This window comes from Manacus candei, unplaced genomic scaffold (assembly GCF_025592945.1).
Source record: "Manacus candei isolate 608988 ecotype Guabito, Panama unplaced genomic scaffold, ASM2559294v1 h1tg000067l, whole genome shotgun sequence".
Taxonomy (NCBI): Eukaryota; Metazoa; Chordata; class Aves; order Passeriformes; family Pipridae; genus Manacus; species Manacus candei.
Window position 1 is genome coordinate 14,483,286 of NW_026138115.1, and position 21,106 is coordinate 14,504,391.

General features: G+C 37.1%; 1 protein-coding gene across 5 annotated transcripts in view; it reads right to left on the reverse strand.

The window, feature by feature from the left end:
• The window catches only part of AKAP6 (A-kinase anchoring protein 6), a 275,069-nt gene that overhangs the window by 247,658 nt on the left and 6,305 nt on the right, over window positions 1-21,106 (reverse strand). The window contains exon 1 of one of the 5 annotated variants that reach the window (XM_051806230.1): window positions 14,635-14,672. The exons of the other annotated variants lie outside the window; for them this stretch is intronic. The gene's annotated coding sequence lies outside the window, so the exon portion shown is untranslated. Of the gene's footprint in view, window positions 1-14,634; window positions 14,673-21,106 lie in introns of those variants that run through there. 5 annotated transcript variants of the gene reach the window in all.

The window sequence follows — 21,106 nt, forward strand, 5'->3', positions numbered from 1 at the left end:
CCCTCCAGAGGGAAGTGAGCCACGCTCTCCTCCAGGCACTCCTGCCACATACCTGGCTGTGCATACATGTGTCCTATCATTTGCCAGTGACACAGATGGCTGCATTCCTACTTCACAATCTTGAGAACTGATCTTTCGTGCCTTAGGGGATCTTGACAACCATGCCAACACTTGCTTGTATAAGTGACAAAATCTGTGTCCCCATGTCAAAGGTCCTCGTAAGAGGGTAGGTGAGCACAGGTGGTGGAGCCAGTGAACAGCTGGCTGCTCACCTACTGGAAAGCCTGCTCCAGCATTTCCTCTAGGACACAGAAGTAATAAGGGGGGAAATTTGTATTGTTACACTGCATTTCACAAAACTCTTATCCAGTCCAAATTATGCCATCTATGCTCTACAGTAAAATGTTCAGGATCAACCTGCCACTGTGTATTAAAATGGTCATTCATGAATGCATTGGGTGTAAAGTGCAGAAGCAAAAACAAAATACAGAGGCATCAGTAAGTTAGAGAAGTCATTACATTCGAAGCTCTTATACTGCAGTACTAGATGGAATATCAACACAATCCTACTTTAATACTGATAGCATGTTATAAATACTGTGTCCTTACAACTGTTTGCATCCCCAGGCAATAAAAAGCAGCGGTTAGCTATCACCTACATAGACAAAAAATGATGCATCAATGGGTCAACAAAATGAGATTATCATACCTGCTACTGGCTGTAATAGCATTTTGATGAGTAGCTTGTAGATTGCCTGAGACTGCAAAATTATAGGAAGGCTACTCAATCATTAACATCATCCAAAACTATTTCAAATCCCTTGGAAGTTCATGAGATTCAGAGCAAAGTATTTTGCATACATGAGTTCAGAGGTGGATGTTTATTTAGAGGTCAAATTCTTACACCTAGCTGCTAATTTGCACCATCAAAACTAACCCAGCCCTAGAGGAGTCTGAAATTCTTAGCATCCAGTAACATCTCTGAGGCAGCTACAGTCCTGTTCTGGAGCATGTATACAGCCACCTAAACCTAAACAATACTCACTGGTCATCTCAGTAATACTAAGACCTCAACCGAATGCATAAATTCCCAAATGTCCTCCATAAGCATCTGCTCCAGTGGATGTGGTCAAAATACGACACTTTCAGAGACTGAGCTGAGGGCTATTTTAATCAAAGCTTGAGCTGGACAACTTGATTAAAGTTGCTTTCTTGGGAAGTGAGACAGACTTAAATGCCCATAGAGAAGGTGGCATTTGAAGCCAGATCTCCAACTTCCCAAGGGATAGTTTATCCTCTAAGTTTGTAGGCTTGCAATCTGAACACTTGTTTCATCTGGCTGCAATAATCAAACGCACAGTGAGCTATGCAATGCATAAGAACTGCTCCCCAGCTAAAGGTTTGAACAACTCATATAGAAGACTGAAGATCTGTATCTCATTCCCAAGGTGAAATTGATATCTTAAACAGGAAGGACTAGACTGCATCATGAAATTTTTTAGTCCACTTCAAGTTTAGGATATTTTCCTGTAAGATGACTCCAACTATTTCTCCACTCCGACTGTCTGTACATGGTGTAAAGTCTTATTCTGAGGCTGAAAAAATTATTGGCTAAATGCAAAGCCATGAGTCTCTGAGGAGAGAGGTACCTGAGCTAGGGAAAGGAATGTGAGGTCATGTTTAAGTTAAAGCTTTATGTTATGCTGTTTTTGTTTTGGAGGGTTGGGATTTTTAGTTTAAAAATGTCCTTGTTCTATATGCTGGACTACATCAAATACATTTTATTCCTCCATATACCTGGAATTTAATTTGACATTATTAATTCTGGAGGGTAGGAAGTCCTTCAAAGTTACATATTGAACTTGAGCAATACTGTCCTGCTCCTTCCCTTGTTCCTGATAATGCTGTAAAATGCTGCATGGTTTTGCTATTAACCTTTTCAAAAAGCAGATACACTTTGTCTTTTCCAAAACACACCTGATCTTATGCTCAACCATGCTAATGTCTGCCACAACTCTACATGCCTTGAGCAGCAATTACCAAGCCTTGCACAAAATGGGAAACTTTGAGGGTGAAAAATGCATATTTAAACACTTTTTTTTAAGGCCAGAGTCAGCCATTATTATTTAATCAAATGCTCCAAAGCTAGAATCTGATGCTAAGAAACTTCATAGTTTATACTTTCAGGTTGTAAGTGTGGACTAAAGCAATAATTTATTTTTCTACACTATTTACCATGCTTTGTATGGGGAGAAAAAACCCAAAAGCTTAGGATTTCCTGTGAAACTGGTAAAATGAAGGAATACATTTTAAACACAGGCAGACAAGGACACAAGTGAGAAGCATCTTTTAATAACTCATGACAGGTGTGAATATGACTGAGGAACTTCATATGATCAGATGACAACCCTAATTATGAGCATGCTGCTAAGGCAACAATTGCACATTTCATAAGATCTTAAGGAAAGAACATTTATTGGTCCACAGCAAGGAAAAATAAAAATCCTGACACAACACCTTTTCCAAAGCTGCAGCTGTAGCCTCTCTCTCCAGATATATGACTTCCAAAGAACGTCTTACTCCTTTAAAAAATTTCACTGACACTTGTCAGCTTGTTTTCAAGCAGTTAGGCCTAGATTTTTTTCCCAGTTGTTCACAGAAAAAAATCCATAGTACAACAGGTCTGGTAAGAAACTGTTTGGTGTTTGTGATCTTTTACTTGTGCTCTTCATATTTAACATGCACCTACATCTACAAAAGTTACTTGTGCAAGATTTATGCAAGTGGGGGGGGAAGGATGGTTACTTTTTTAAAAGATCAAAAAGTAATAGAAGTACCATGTGAGGTAAGCTAACACTCCAAGGATGCCACTTTAGGTACATCTGAACAAATACAATAATAGCATCCAGAACTGGTTTCTGTTTGTCTTCATGTAGCTATATGGTAAAGTGAAGCAATCTGCTATCTGTCCTCAAGACAAACACAAGAATTCATAGCTCAGGAGGGCCAAAAACTAAAAAGTGACTTTTGGTATCTTGGCATTTTTCCAGGTCCTTACAGTGGAAGGCATCTTCATTGCCCAGAACAGGTAACCCAGACAGTATCTAGGGAACTGTACAAGTTACAACAACCTTCTGGAACTGAGGCACTGCCCTCTTTGGGCTGTTCTCTGATGCCCTAAAAGGTTCTGTTTTGTAATCTTTACTCAGCTAGGGTTTCTTGCTTAACTACTTGTTAATCCTGCAGAACTACTGTAACTATGTGTATCTGACTGGGAAATGTTTTGTTTTAAAATCGCTGGCTTTTTGTGTACAAGAGGAATATCCATGAGTACAGACTGTCTGCTAATATTTTCTCTGATTTTTTTTATGTATGCTCCTTCTTTTTTCATAGACACCACTAACAATACAATAGCTAAAAGGCTAAACAGAAACAAGCAGTGTACCATATAAGATGTTTCTCAGTAGAAGAAAAATATCTTTCTGAATAGAATTATAGTGGCCCCATAAATAGAAACATGGAAAAAAAGAAAAAACCACCCGATTTTAAAAGCTTGGGGCAGTTAGTCACAGCCACTGAAGTATCTAGGAGGCTCAAGACAAAATAATATAGCTCCTTTACATCTAAAAATAAGAAAATGCAACAACAGCCTGGCTTGCTATATCTCTGGATTTCCCTGTAGCTTCACCTGTAACCTACCTGTAACCATCAGGTGACACCCTGGTGTAAAGTAAACTGCTGTCCTTTGATAGTAAGTATATTTGAGCTACTTTCACGGGCTAGAGCACAATGGAAGCAAAGATGATACTTCTTGTAGAAAATCTGTAAAGGAAATAGTAATAGCAGGCAGCCTGGACACAGGGCCAGGCAGAAAACTCCTCTACAGTAAGGATAAAAGCCAGCTGTCAGCGATCTTGAGCTGCAGATAGAGAACTATAGGACCTCCTGTTTGGGAGAGATCAGGATTTTGCAGGGAGAAAGAAGAGAGATCCCAAACACACAGAAGAGTACTTTAACTGCTCTACCATGACCCTCACTAACTCAGGCACAGCCTGCCTGCAAGCAGAGGTTTGGAGGGATCTGTGTGGAAACAGCTGCAACTTGTTTCCTTCAAGTACAAGTCTCAGAAGTAATAACATGTGGTGTTGGTCCTCAGTCTTGTGACCCAGCTGTGAAGACCAGTTACAAATTTTTGTGTTTCTCATATTTCTGCATTTAGGAATGCTCTCTTAAATATATATATATATACATATATTTACACATATATATATTATATTTCCTTTTTTTTTCCAAATTAATGAAAGAAACAGATACAGGCTGAGCATGAGATCACAGTGCATCAGAATGGAGGACTCTGCAGAGATTCTTGCTGTTGTGTGACAAAATTATGGAAGTGATAAGAGAGATGGGGTGCATCACAAAGAAAGGAAAAGAGAAGAGACATCTATGCAAATATTTTACTTATTTAACTTAATGTTTTTTCATATAAAACACATTAAAAGATGCCAAATTGTTTCTTTCCAAGTAAATGCACAAATCTGTTTGTTTAGATTAACAGCAGACTAACACAGTTTTGACAAAACTTTTGACAAGTGAATTCAAATGCACAGAAAGCCAGCACCACACTGATCTATGTTTGCAATAAATCTTTAGGAGAAAACATACAAGACTTTGCATAGCTGGTAATTTTTGGGCACCCCATGCTCTCAAATACATGTGATCTCTCAAGACTCAGCTGTCTTCCTTTGAACTGGACTCCTATCAAATGAGAGAGGATGATATGCCATAAATAACACATGGTAAACCTACCAAAGGAAAAAAACAACCCCCCAAATGGGCAATGTTTGGCTTCACTCAGGCATGAATAAATCATGCTTTGATGCAATTCCATCTTATTTTTATAACTGATGTTAAAGTAGCTTGCAGCAATCAGAGTCAAATGAAGCCACAGACTAAAAGAAATACTAAGGATGACTCCTTCTATAAGCATCATTAAAAGCAGTAACCAAACAATCACGACTGACTAATGTACTTATCTGGGGTCTTTGGTGAAACATTTCTGTAAGGCATACTGGAACTACAACACCACACTGTAATGTTAATTAGGTACATAACAGTTGGTAGGCAAAGGAGTTCTCTGATACACTCCAGTAGTTCAAGGAAGGGAACAGGTTCCAATGCCTTCTCTTAGGCACAGCATAATTGGAAAAAATCCGACCAATACTGTAAGTATGATTAACAAAATTAACTACCATTTTTTTTGCATGAGATCATTGGCAAGGAAACTAAAGTGCTCATGCTACATAGGAGTGTACAGAATATCTGCAGATGTCATGCTTAGCTAATATTTTATGGGTCTGAATTTTGGAAATTTGTTGGAGGTAGGGAATGAAATACAGCATGTAAAACTAATTTGGGCTGTATTTTCTATTTAAGGTGCATGAAAGCACCTTAAATGAAGCAACCTAGCCCTAAAAGGGGTTTTACTCTACAATTAGCAAATAATGTTGAACCTATTAAATACTTGAAAAGTAAAAAGACATTTTTTGAGAATAGAACGTTCTGTCACAAAATATGCAGTCTGAAGCTAGAACACTATTTTGTGATATGGGAAATCTTGTATTTTTTGTGAATCTGTAAATCCCTTTTACCTCTTCAGTGCTTGCAAAACTGCAAAGAAATCATCAATAAACTGGAGGAAAACTATGTTTCTGCTCTCATTTTTATGCTGAATACAAGAATTACCCTTAGAAATTTCAATATGCAACGCATGGCAAATTGCAAACAACTTTAAATTTCACTCACATTAAGTGTATTTTTTCAGGACAATATTGCCTGACTGACTGTTGAAGCAAAAAAAACATGCAAGACATGAGGATAAGCCTCCTGCCGATAGTAAGTTCTTCTTTTACAGTATGCTTTTAAAGATACCAAAGCACCTTAAAGAAATTCTCATGGTTTGTTTGCTTAATTTCTGTAATTATTACTAGCAAATCTATATTTTCTCTCATACCTTCAAAAGTGCTGTCTCACTCTCCCAAAAGAACTCCAAAGAAAACACAGCCTGAGGCATTTATCCATCTGTAAAACTTCATGTCAAATGTTAACCATTTATCAAGGTCTTACACACCACTCTATACTCATATATATATTTTAAAAAAATTCACCCTGCATAGAAATATAAATGCATTTATATATTTATCTTAACTTTTCTAGTAGATAGATTGTATTTTTGCTTAAATGAGCACAGTTTACATAGCTCTGATAGTTTCTACATCCTAAGTATTTTGCTGTGACCTGCTTATTCCTACTCTTCACAGTCACAAAATAGCCACTGCATGAAGGAAAGTTAAATAGCCATTGTACCAAATTCTGCAAACCTGCCAGGTAAATATTGGGGGGGGGCGGGGAGGGGAGCAGGAGGAGGAAGACTTGGGAGAAAAGGAAGAATCCCAAAGCAAAGCGCATAAGCCCCTTGAGGTTGATATCAGACCCAGTTAGGTTAATAGAGTTATACTGATTCGCTCCAATTGCAAAGCTGCTTCAAGTCTGTGTGTTCAGAGATGCAAGAGAAATATATTGTACCTTGTTCTTAGCTGAGCCTTGGTTCTAATTGTACCTTATTCCTAGCTAAATATATAGTGAAGAACATGCATCACATTCCTGTCACCAGAATGCTTCTGGATACTTCTTCCAGTATAGTGATGAATTACACTAATGTCTTAATGGTGATAACCTTTTAAGCCTTCCAATCCTATCATGATATTCACATATACTTGTTTCTCAACTCTATCTCACAGGTCTCACTGCAAATCAAAGTCAGCACACACTTCACCTTCAGTAGTTTCTCAGCACTTGGCTCTTTTGATGAGTTGGAGATTATTGCTCTGGGTGGCATCCAGCCTACAGTTTGAACATTATGGAATTACAGCATATTTTAAGCACAGAAAAAGCATCCTGGATTGCCATCATGGTACATGTAGCTATAAAACAGCACTAGAAATATTTGTATGCTGTCAGCATTTTCACCACTTTGGTTCCTAGACTAGTGCAAGTTGTACATAAGTATCTCAGAGATTAAAGTGCTAATGGTTGGTCTACACCACTGTTCCTATAAAAGCAGTGAAATAGTAAGAGTGAAATAAATAAAGATTGAGATAAAGAACATGTTTAGTACCCATAAAATAAATTATCACTCCAAGTGAATTATGATTTTCACAAGTCTCCTCCCTAACTTATCTGCTAGCCAACAAAAACTCTCAGATCTCAGCCCTAGAAAACTGTAACCAACACAGGTCTAAAAGAGAGATTTGACCTCAGTCTGCTTCAGTACAGGTTAATGATTCAGTTCTGAGGATGTAAGCGTAGCAGTTGACAACCCTCCAGTGTATTCGTTGAGGCTTCTCTCCAGCTCAGCTACATTGTCCTGTTTCCTCTATCTACCGTCCTTTATTAGAAATAGCTTGATTTTTACATCCTGGGCTATTCAGACATATTTCTACATACAGAATGCAAAAGGAAAACTATGGCTCATAAATTCAAAGGAATACAACTAGGATTTACTAAGAGGAGTCTGACCCTTATCCTTTCTCACTGTCTACATGTAGATGAGAAAGATGAGGTAGTGAAGAAATAGCAGCTCCAAGAACAAGTGAAGGCAAAGATGTGGGGTTGGTGCCCACATCCACTCTGCTGACAGATTTATGGCTCAGAATTTTTTAAGAATACAGGAACAGAGAGAAAAATCAGAAGGCATTAATTACACTAGCAAAGGTAGAAGTTAAATTATAATGTAAAGCATATCTTTCTTCTGTTATAATCTTATTTTGCTGTTGAAATAAAATCCTGAAGAATGGTTTTCCACTCTTGCCTCTCAGATATTCAAGAGAGACTGAGAGAAAAAGTAAGCATGGAAACAGCAGACGATTCTGTTTGGCAGCACCATGTGCAACTAAAACAAGCAGAGCAGAATGTACAAATCAGGCATACATGTCTAGATATGCTTTCCCTATGTGCAATTGCTGACATCAACAAGAACACAGGAAATTTAAGAAAAAGCCAATGTATTAAGGCCACTATCATCTATGCCACGATTCAAAGCAAGAATTTTCAAATCTTCTCGGGATTGCAGATCTGAAAAACTACTGAATGTTTACAGGACATGACAGAATCACCTGCAGTTCCTTTATGTTTTTGTTACTCACAAGACTTCTTAGAGCTTAAACTCTCTGTAAGTCACCAGAAAATACAGAATACTTCAAAAGAAATGCCTGAAAAACCTCTTTCCTCTTTTAGTCTGGACCTTGCAGAATGGGATATTTTAGCCACATTATAGTGCAATTGATGCTAAGATCCTTTACAGCTACCTCAAAGTCCTTGCCCTGCCACTGGATTAATTGTTCCTAATTTCTCTTTATCACTTCTTATCTTATTCTGTGGTTAAACTACTTAGAGCAGTTTCAGAGCAGAGACTTGATACCTCAAATAAATAAAGAGCTAGCATTTCCTCTTTGGGCTCAGTAATATCAAGAGGAAAAATTCTCTTCTGCCTACAGACAGAATAACAAAGTATTGTTACACTGCTTTTCACAAAACTGCCCTAGTCCAAACAAGGCATGTCCACAGGAGTGAGCATGTGTCAGCAAAGGCAACAAGAAGCCTTTAAGAAATGAGAAGAGGTTAGAGGCAAGCTGCTGCAGGAGCTACAAAGAGAACAGCCAACAAGTCAAACCAGCTTCTAGACTAGCACAACAGCCAAGGCCGGTCTGCAGCTGAGCAGGTGCTGCAGGAGGTTGCAGCAGACTACACTGCCCATTATCTCAGTAAGGAGAGGGAGAGGAAAGGCAGTGCTGATAACAGCTGAGGAGACAGCAATCCAGGGAAACGCTGAAGCAGCTGCTGGACAGCAAACAGGCAAGCAGCAGAAAGTACCCATCATGATGAAATAGAAATGCATGTACACAGTTCTCTGTTGTGTTCTATTTCCAATTCACTTTCTACCTTAATTAGAACTAATTTTTAAGGTCCTAAGAGAAATCCACCTTCCACACGGCTGCTCTGGCAGTAATAAGGATTAAATCAATCCTTTCTTCCTTCAGCTCCCCACTGGGAACAAACATATGGCTTCTGAGAGGGTTTGACCCATTTCCCATCTGCCAGTGACCAAACTCAAGGTAGTGAAGCAGCATCACTCTTCTATGAAAAGATGGAAAGACTTGAAATTAGGATGAAATGATTCATCATGCAAAATTTTTGAAATAACAGAAAGCTTTTTAGTATACCAGAGCTCGTTAACACGTACATGCATACCTACGTATGAGTACATTAGGGTTTCATATAAATCAGCTATCAGTGATGCTATGATAATGTAAATTCTTCCATAGTGAATATTCACCTGAAGTTACTAGTCAGTTTTCAAGATTTCTTTCATCATTATTTTAGTTGCTTGTGCACACTACGTGAGGCTAACTGTGAAGTGAACACTGTTGATCATGCCTACCACACAGCAGGATGCAGTGAGGGGCTTTTCAAGCTAGTGAATTAGATTATTCCAAAAGTATCCATATTCCATTAGTAATAAGTCCAGCTGATAAATATATTTATTGCCTCAAGTAGGGTAATCCACTAACGTGGCCATTCTATATTAGTGTCCCGAGTTCTCTGCATCAATGCACTATATGATGCAAAGCTATCAAGGCTAATTATTGTTGTCTCGAGGTTTTTATAGCTCACTTTTCATTATAAAATTGTGAGCAGCAGATTGTCCTGGGACTCTTGTCCCATGATAAAAGAGATTTAATATATTCATTACAGTTTTTTGGAACTGTGGAGCATTATTGTAACTTGTTCATACCCTGATAGTCACTCATGCATCTTTTAAAAATATGCTAAAACACACAGCATATTTTTAGACCAATATAGGTCTTTCAAGATACAATAAGCCAAAGCTTAAATATAGGCCTGTTCAGAGTTGCCATCATATTGGTTTGGATGGAATCCAGCTAGGTATTTCTACAATTTAGAAACAAACTCTTAAAGGTCCCCTCCTGCTGATCCAGCGGTCCAAATTCCCTAAAGTATTTCACCCTTTATAAAACCTACATAAAAAGCAATGCTCCTAAGCTTGTAACAGTCCCACTAACAGTAGTGAAAGTTATCCAGCACTAGATGACTCATAGATTTAGGCTGCTAATTCAATTATTCAATGCGTTTCTTTCCAGACATTTCATTCTATTTTGTTCCTGTCTTCATTCATCCATTCATTGAGCAGCACCCATCACTTCCTAACTCATGAAATTTAACCAAGAGCACTGTTGGATGAAAGGTAAGAGTTGGGAAAATAAAAATAAAGCATATAGCTCCAAGTTAACATCAGTCATTCAGAAGTTATGTCTGTTACTTGGATTTTAGCAGACTTGAAGTTCAGTAAACACCAGTGTCTCATTTAAGCCTCAAGAATGCATAAATATAGAAACACTTTCTCATGCTTGGTAACCAGCACAATGTTTCCTAAGGTAATTCCTAAGGTAAGCTTCACTGGTTTAAGAAAGTTATGATGGTAGTGAATCTTACAGAGACGATAGACAGCAGATACCAGAAGTGTAACAGTGTTTTCTAGTATTTGATTTTTCATTTGGGTCAGGTCAGAAATGCCACAAGACTGTGTTCTCAGAGTACTTCAGAATTTCAAAATGCAGAGCAAAGTAGGACAAAACTTCCCTAGAATTCACATCACAAATTGTTTTGAGGCCCAGACAAGCACTTAGGCTAATTTGCATGTTAGCCACAGGAATGTTTCTTTTTCCTTCTGAGAAGTCTGAATAGCTTGAGAAGACCAAATAACTCAAAAAGACCAATATTTTTTCCTATATGTTAAAGCTGCAGTCGTCAAACCTATCTATTTTTAGCTGCATTTCAATTTCTCACTTAGCTTTTAATTTTGTTATTACATGTAGTACGTTTTTCTTTATGAAACTGTCAATGAAAGAGACTGGAATTGGTACCAGCTTTATTACCTTTATTTTTACTATTACAATTTCATTTATTTTTATATCTGAAAGTGTTTTATCTGAAAACTTTATAATTCTAGAACCACAGACAAATCTAATTAATGTGATTAGGGAAATTTTTTTCTGTGAAAGATTAGAAAACACGTGAAAGGGGTTGTAATTACATGGCCAGTGTTACAGTTTTTTGATGCTTTTAGGTTGTTAATATATCTTAATCCATTCATTTCTGACTTGTCTCAATTTTTTAGAAATTTCATCACTGATAAGAAATTTCTCCCATCAACATCAGAATACATCCCTTGAATTGTAAATTCTTCTCCCTTATTCTTTAAAATTTACTTGTAAATTTTTATCTGCAAGTCAGCATAGTGGGGAACAAGGCTGTTCAAAAAACAGCACCAAAATGTCATATTAGCTTTCTGCCTACATTTCTTAAAGTAGATTAAGTTTTAGAATAATTCCAAATACATTTTAGAAAGTTTCTAAAAGGTTCTCAAATTTTGAAACCAGGAAAAGCTCTACAATAAGATAAATTATTCTTTTTTTCATTTTCCTATTACTTTAATCAATAATTTTATGGTGTTTTACAATACAATCATTTATACATATCTCCCATATATATATATATGTGTGTGTCTGTGTGTGAGAGTGAGAATGTAAATATCTTTAAAAATATAAAAAATAAATTCATCAAGGCAAGAAAATGTAATGGAAATATCTGTTTTCATCAGTTTCAAGAAAAACAAACTCCCCTCTCTTACTACCAAAAAAGAAAAAAAATGAAATTCTGTATAATGCACTGAGGTAATTTAATTATTGTACATATCTCTTAATGAACAAGCTGCAAAAATCTCATCATAGAAAAATCTAAATAAGGGGATCCAAAGTGGCTTTTTCAGTCAGAATTTTTTTAACCTTCGGAGACATAAGGAACGTTAAATTCTGGCCCATGTAATTGTATTGAAAAAAATTATCCTGGGTCTCACTCCAGTCTATGGATAGTTCTCCTTGTGACTTATGGTGCCAGGTCAATACATGTCCTCTTAGATACTTTTAAAACCATGAGCAGTCTTCAAACCCTTGAAGAAAATTATTTCCAAGAGAAAAGAAAATCACTTGCCTATTTATCTTGCCTATAAAATTTGCCGAAAAATGTACGCCTAACTTATGTGCTTCTGTCAGAAAAAAATGTGAAATTGTGGCTCTCATTTAGTTTCACGCAGAGAAAATATAATTTATACCAGAATTTTAATTTAAGTCCTCCAGTGCTATTTTAAAGATGCAGACTTTGACTATGCTTGGATTTATTAAACAGATCATAATTCCATATTGTGATCTAATAGTCCAGGGAAACAAAGAATAAAGGATGCAGTCAGCATGGATTAAATTGAGCTCCATGCTAGAAGGATATTTTCAGAAAGTAACACAACTATTTGTATTTTTGGTTGTTTTGCAGAGGCAAGCAGCCTATTCTTTGCAATATTAAATGTAAAGTCAGCTTTCTTTACACAGAATTCTTTATTTTAAATCACAGTACATATCTTAAGGAAGATTTTTCTATGTGGACTGATGTTGAAGCAAATACAGGACAGATCTATTGTTTAAATATATAGATACACTGATACAACTAATTAATTAAAAAATATAAATGTTCTACAGGAATGTGGATTTTAATTGTAATCTCTGTTTATTTAAATTATGTTTTATTCATCTATAGAAAAGCATTGACATAGAGACAAAATTACTGGCAGGGAAAACAGACGCACTAAGGCTTCATTAGTTAATTGACCGAGCACCTCCACAATGGTTAATGGAAGATCCGTCATTGTCAAAAGCTTCATTTAACATTTCTGACTGCAAAACACCTGTCTAAACAAAAAGGACAACTACAAGTGAATTACGAATATAGGACTATCACCAAACACAGTCAAGTTTTCAACACTTTTATCTTGTGCACCCAATCATTTTAACCATTTCACAGCTACATTTATATTATATTATAATATAAATCTGGATAAAACTGAGCATAAGTATAAATGGAGAGAGGAGTGGCTGGAGAGCAGCCCTGCAGAAGGGGCCCTGGCGGTGCTGGTCAGCAGTAGGCTCAGTGTGAGGCAGCAGCGTGTGCCAGGGCAGCCTCGAGGGCAAACTGCATCCTGGGCTGCATCAAACATCACTAGCCAGCCAAAGGAGCTGATTACCTGGCTGTATTCAGTGTTATTAAAGCTTCACGCAAGTGCTGCGTGCAGCTGTGTGTGCCACAGGGTAGGAAGGATGTGAAGGTCTTCGAATGCATCCAGAGAAGAGCACCAAAGTTGGGAAAGGACTGAAAGGCATGTTCTGTGAAGAGCAGCTGAGGGTTTTGAGCTTGTCTAGTTTGGAGAAAATGAGGCTGAGACATGAGACCTCAGTTCTCTCTGGAGCTTCCTGAGGAGGGGAAGCAGAGAGGGAGGTACTGACCTCTTCTCCCTGGTATCCAGTGACAGGATGCAGGGAAATGGTTCAAAGTTGTGCTGGGGAGGTTCAGACTGAACATTAAGAAGCATTTAGTTACCAAGAGGGTGATCAAACACTGGAACAGCCTTCTTAGCTGTTGGTGGTTGATGGCTCAAGCCTTTCAGTGTTTAAGAGACATTTGGACAGTGCCCTTAACAATATGCTTTAACTTCTGTTCAGCCCTGAAGCACTCAGGCAATTGGACAAGATGATCATTGTAGGTCCCTTCCAACTGAACTATTCTATTCTATATTATTAAATATCAACAGAAGAAAGGTTGCTAAATTATTTTTTGTTATTTTTGATACTTCAGATAAGAGAAAGATAACTTTTTTGAATCTCTGCAAATCAATAATGTCTTCTTTTTAAACAAAAACTGTTCATTTTTAAAAGACTACAGCTGTTATTTCAGAAAGTTCATTCCTTATTTAGCAGTTTATTACATCACAACATTTCCTTCTTTTCACCCAGAAGATAGGTTTAGTTTATGTTTTCAGTGTGGTTTTCTGCTAACTCCCAAAACACACAGGGAGACAATATCTTTCTGGGGGCAATGATACACAAATTAAGTTATTCTTAATTACAGATGACTCCATCAATTTATTTTGTCAATGACTGGCTTCAGAGGTTCCCAATATCATCAAAAACTGTGATGGAACTATTATTGCCTCTTTTGACATATAACTATGTATTAAGAACTTATTCATTAACTGCAAGCTTATTGCCAAGAGGGTAATGATATAGGCCTAAAAAGCTTTGCAATGGGATATGCAGCATTTCACTGTTAAGCCATTCACCCACATCTGGTCTAGCTTAGCAGTGACCTAAAATCATTACCGTATGAAGGCTCCTTCCTAAGTTATGCAAAAGGAACCTATTTAGTCCAGTTTTTAAACTGAGGAAGTATCCATATCACAAAAGACCCATTAAAACATCCGGCAGAGTCTCCAAGGATTTAAAAAATGAGCTTGCTTAGCCGAACTTAAATTTATTATGATGTTATTAAATTGCTGATGATTCATTTTCTGCATGCTGTAACCATACAGGATAAAGCCAGTAGATATATTTTTTGCATATTATACTTTAAACTTTTTAACCTTATTCCAAATATGACTAGAAATAGTCATACCCTTTAGATGGCCACAGAGGAGTTTGCAATGTTATTTTGACAGGAGCTGAATAGGAGAAGGGGCCCGGGGGGTCTTTAAGTGGCAGTTCTGGCCTGCTTTTATCAGCTGTTACCTTATTCTCCCTCAGCTTCTTATAACCCAGAGCAAACCCACTCAGCCTGTGGCAACCCAATTTTTCCCCTCTTCTGCTTGGGGTAGCTCTGACCAAAACTCTTTCTTCCTTCTCTGTGCCCCCCAGTATTCATCCAGATCTGACTCCCACTAGTCGGGCTGTTCCAGGCTGCCTCTCTGCACCTCCTTGTGCAGCAGGAAGCCCTGATACCACAAACACACCCTGGGCACATTCTTCTCTTCCTCACAAATCCCTCCGTTCTTTACCTGAGCATCCTGAAGGGATACTGTTGACTCTCTTGTTTAGCACTCCCCACATATTTCTAGCAGCAAGAATCACTTCTTAAAAAACAAGCAAAATAAAACTGGACCTGCCAATAAACAATGCAAGGAGTACCTAATAGGGCCGTTACAGTTTTGTTATAGGTCATGTAGGAGGTTATGTCACAAATCTTTAACACTCTCTCACATACCTGCCACATTCCTGGTACTACATTTGCAGGCCTGCTCTCGGATATATAGTAGCACAGTAGGCATTTCTGGGTGGGGAGGAGATACTTGAGGTCTTTTTTTTTGCATCTGCATGTGATTTCACACTCTCTTTCTGACAATGTTAATATAAATAACCATAGAAGTACAACACTAATACCAAAACACATCGTAGTACTGTGCTTGGCTTATTTGTTTCTAGGATCTACAAAATCAACTGGCATCTACTGTAACTACTGTTGGTTTCTTCAAAATTAAGTTGAATTACATCAGCAGATGGAGTTGTGGATCTTGACCTTAATGTCCTTACTACCTGTCTACTTTATCACTTTTATTTATGTTTCTCATTAAATAGGACTTCATTCCCTAAGGCTATCATAAATAATACCTGTAAATTCATAGTTTAAGTTTGTCACCATGCTTTAGTTAAAAAAAATCACTGTGTGAGACTTCATTTCCTGTACAACAAGGACCTTTTATTCTCAGATTCAGTATTGGGATTTTTTTAATATTTCAAATAAGAGCAAAACAAAAACAACAAAATGCTAAGACATTATTAACCAGTCTACCCCACTCCACATAAAAATCAATGATTTTTTCAATCATACTTTCAAGCCATGGATACCTTATTGGTCTTTTAGAAAATAAAGCAACACATCTTTAAAACTCTTGATGCATTCCTGAAGATTTTTGCTTCTTTACCCTTTTAAAGCTGCATTTCAAAAATTGAAGTCAGGATAAAATGTGGTAAGATTTTTTTTATCATCTCTCAAGAAGGCCAAATATTTATGTTAGCTTCTTGAAAAATCAATTTAAAACCCACCTGCATGATATTACTGGTACTCAGATCTTAATCAGCTTTCCAACGCACAAAAAAATAATTTAGCACTTCACAATACTATAATAGCAACCAGAATTTCACAGACAAAACCAATAACATTTTCATTTTTTGGCAGGAAATTGAGGACCAAGATTAATTCCAAATCTTTACAGTCATACAGCCCTTTTTCAAACCTTTCAATCTCAAATGAGGCACATACATTTCAAATAGTTTTTCTTCTTCCAAGAATTCTGCTTGGCTTCATTCAATTTCATGACACTTTCCTTGGGGAAATCACAGAACCAGGAAAACAAAACAAAACAAAAAACAAACAACAACAACGCACCATATGAGAAGATGCTGGGCCTGAAGCTTGTTAATGACTCCAGTAAGCTTTGAATAAGACCTACAGATATATTTCCATTAGAAGTGAAACATGAGAAGTCAGCAGGGGCAGAATTAGACCTGCACCAAGAACTAAGCACCCCCTGAGGCAAGATTCAGTGGCACGCCTGCAGAGAAAAGATTGTGAGAGGGAATAAATGCTAAGGTAGCTTCAAGAATAACCTCATGCTGACATTTTGGAGCAGGTCCAAAATATAATTTGCCAGCATGCAATATCATCCCAGGTATTAAGTAGACCATCCACTCACTGCAGCTGTGCTGCAGACCCTGCTGCTCTCAGCCTCTGCACTGCTCTCAAGGGAACTCTGACAGTCTTCTTCCTCGTCACTGCTGCAGGAATTATCTTACTGGGAGCCATTAAAGTACCATTATGCCTTTTTAGCTCGTAATTCTCATTTAAAAATAAAAAACCCTCACTCTCAGAAGCTTAGATTTTATTTGAGGGGGGAGTTAATTTTTAATCAAATTTTCTCTGCTGTGTTTCAGTATGTTCTAGATTTGTTACTTGGAGTCAATGTCCCTAGTGAACACATTTGATGAGTCAAGTGAATGCTTAGATATCAGTCTCCATTCCCACCTTATGCATCTACTCCTATAATCTCTTTAATCTTAAATAACAATGTTTTTCCTCACGTTAAAAAAAAGATATTATTTGCATTGCATTAGTACCCAAAAAGTGTAATACTGTGTGATTGATAACATTACCAGACTTTTTCAGCTCTCAGTACAACAAGAGTTGCCAATTGATTCATAATTTTTTTATCAAATGGCTGGTAATCTGTCCTATATTTACATATTTATCAGCCTTCTAACAGGTCACTGCACAGAATTCTGGGTTTTGTCATGTTGTCTGTTTCATTCCATTTGAATCTAACTTTGATTCTGAGATATCTTAGAAGGTGTCTTAGAAGAATAAGGAAGCTAACTTCTGCTTATGGCCCAGCTAGCAGCTATGAACCATCGATAAGATGAGGACTTAAACAGTCTTACGGCACAGACTGCATTTTCCTCACTTTCAGCAAAATGCTTTGAAAGGCTGGAATAAAGCACTGTGCATCCTGGTCCAGGATATAACCACCTCTAACTATTCAGTGCATCCATCGTTTTTCCTCACAAAGGGATTTAATCTACCAAAACAATTCTTTTTCTCAGCTGCCTGCAGGGAGAAGAAAAATGTTGGACTTTCTTCCAGTGGGCTGTCAAGATGTGTTATTTTGCTGATCAAGGATCTTCAAGTACCTGACACTAATCAGCCCAAGACAGGCTAATTATAATCCCCGAGGCCGCCTCCAGTCTAGGAAAATATTACCATAGAAAAAAAAAATTATGAGCCCTGCCAAACTGGCATTTTTCCTAGCTCCAAATTGTATCAAATTTCACTTTAAGATCATATAATTTTCAGGTCAGATGTAGCTGAGGGAAATATCATTTCACAGGCTGAAGGTTTGCTGAGGTTCTCTATAGCGCCTTCCCTGTGGTTCTCCCATACCAGTGAAAGCACCTGACAAGTAAAAGAATGTTTCTCAGAACCTTATTTTATCTTCATATATTTGCTTAAGTAATGGCTGTCCATTGTCTGAATTTAAGGATTAGTTAAAACCATGAGGTACTACTCAGATTAAAAGAATCCATCAACAATTAAAAGCCAGTAGGAACACCGAGAAACACAAAATTCAATTTCTAAGCCATTCAATAAGGTTCAAGAAAGTATGCTTTTGGAATTCAAATATGTCTAACACTAATTTTAGGTGCTGAGTTTAGCAGACTAGCTTGTTTTATTTACATATTAAATACATACCCAGATTTAATTTTAACAATTCAAAGGATGAATATAGGAATCAAAGCTACATGCCAGTATATAAGTCTAAGGAAGACTAAACTGAAGTGGATTCTAAATTATATTGGAAGTCAGAAAACAATAAAGGGTAATTTGGGGCTACTTTTACTTTTCATAACCCATAAAGTGCCCTTCTTGCCATGCTCCTCTTCCCTGAGCTATTGGCACATTAATTGGAAATATACATCCTTAGCTCACTTTGACACAGATATTCTGGTTCCTGAAAATAAATATTTATTAGACTGGAAAGAGCAATATCTCCATGACCCAGGGGACTGCCTAATTCAGAACAGATGTTAGTCCTGTGTATCTTACATCTCATTTTAATGCATGTCCATCAGTCATTATCTGTTTGAGGTTGTTTGCTCTCTGAAAAAAATCCAGGCGAAAAAGTTTCGTGAAGATCAACAATCAGTGGTTTTATGAGTCGGCAAAAACTGAGAAGACAGCATCTTGTAGAATAATTCTTATCAATCTCTAATTTTGAAAAGGAGCCCTTGAAGATCATGCAAAAGCACAGCAGGTCCCCCTTCTTTCATAAAAATTAGTAACATCTCTTTAAGCAGAATGGCATGCACATAATGCCTCAAGCTTTACAGACCAGGTGTTGCTGCCTCTCTGTCTACATGAAAATCACACTCAGACAGTAGAGATATTTGACTGGTCTTTTCAAACCTAATTGTAGAATTAAGCTGATATTTTCGATTAGCAGGCTCAAAAGTTCAGCATACACTACTTATAGATGTAATTTTGTGCTGCTGAAACCACTGAGCTTTTCATACATTTGGTAAGTGTTCTACTGTGCAATCCTTTATCTGAGGACAAAAATCCCCAAAGCTTGTTTCATTCCTTTAAATCTTAACATTGTATTTTCCAGCAGTCACATGTCTTTTATTTATCAGTGTTCCCATGCACCATTCTCTCTGGCATCTGCTACTGTCTTGCCTGTATATATATATGTGCGTGGGTAAAGTTAAACTGGTGTCACCTAGCACATACACAGAGTACTTTACAAAGAGGATCAATATCATTATGTCCATTCCACAGGTGATGAACAAGGGGCACAGGTGCAGAGACAATGTGCAAGGGGCATATTTACTACCAGAGCCAGAAAGAGTTTCCAGGTCTCCTTGATTCAAGTATCACAGGCTGCTGCTCAAGGTTACCTTTCTTGTAGCTTACAACTTTTCTGACCAGCTCTTACTCTATCATCTTAGACTAAAATTTAAACCCAGGAAGTCCTCATACTAGTTTCAGTACATTTTCATGACAAGCACAGGAGGGAGAACACCTAAGATCTTTACTCAAACAAATATTAATTTAGTACTAGTGTTCTACATAACTCACCATTCAGGATCTCGATGCTGACAAACATTTGTCTGTATTGCCTAATGAGAAGAGGGAACAACAGAGATCTGAGGGGGATTTATCTCTCTTGACTAAAGTGACTTTATAAGTTATAATAAAGAAAAGGGATCACATAGGTGGGACCTGCAAATGATACTGAACTTCCAGTCTAATTCAAAATGGCATAACAAAGCTGAACAAAAAGAATAATTAAGACTTTTTAGAGTAATTCACAGAAATACAAAATCAAGTTTCTCCATTTATTTAAAGGTTTATTTTTAAAATCTAGTGCATTGCAAACAGGTGCCAAGCAGTTAGAGGGTTAACATGTTTTTTTCTGAAAGAATAATCACCATTATTGCTGATACACTCTCTGTTCCTACAACATGTCCAGAGTATATTTGGACTTCACCTTCTTCAGATACAAGAAAACCCAAAATCCCCTAATTATTTTCAAAGATTATCTGTGCCTAATGACATCAAAAAACTAAACAGGGGTGCTACTGTTAGTGACCTAGTAAAATACTAGGATGAAATTTTGAGAAGAAACATTAGAAGGCAAATTAAGGATCTATAGAATATACCCTGCATATTTTAATAGCTGACCCTTAAAATGGCAACTTACAATCTGCTGTGTCATTGCCTTAGCAACAGACTGGATGTGCTGAAATCTGACAGCAGCCTTTTCTAGCTGAAGCTATGGGTTTTGAGTGGAGGTTTTTTTAGCAATCAAAATCTGATTTATTATTCTAAGAAAATATGGTATGTTTTAGGAGACTAGCAGTGCAGCTTGAAGTACAAGATGGATACATACCAGCTAGTAGAGAAGTGCCTTGGCCAGGGAATTAGCCTCTTCAGCAGGAAAAGCTGTTTCTAAACATGATCTAACACACTTGAAAATTGTAAGTAGCCTGGAGTAGCTACATGCAACAGCTTTGAAAGATGTCCTTATTTGAAAACATTCTCAATAGACCATAGTTATTCCATCAATAGCTCTCAGCTCTAAAGTGCAGTTTTTCATGACAAAAACTTTGTGTTGAGAAAAAGTCTTTCATTAGTTATGTCATTGCTAACTACTGTTTTATTTGAGTTTCTTTAATACTTGTCTCCAATATCAGCTTAAAAACAATCTCACACAGTCCTCAGACTTGACAGTATCAGGCTCTTTTTTATTTGTATTCATTGTACAAGTTCTATCAGTCTCTCTCAAATAAATACCTGTCAAAATCTTATTTTTTAATTTTTTTTATTTTATTGTAAGGGAAAAAATTCAATACATGTCAACTGTTCAACAATATTTCTCAGTGGGCTCAGCTGAAAGCATCTAAGGTTGTACTTCATAGTGTAAAGCAGACATCTGTCTTTGCTTTCTAATTTCCTACCTAATGAGCGTAATATTTCAGTATTCAGGTATATTGTTCTCTTAATTTTTTTTTATCTATTTTGCAAATTTGTTTTGTTA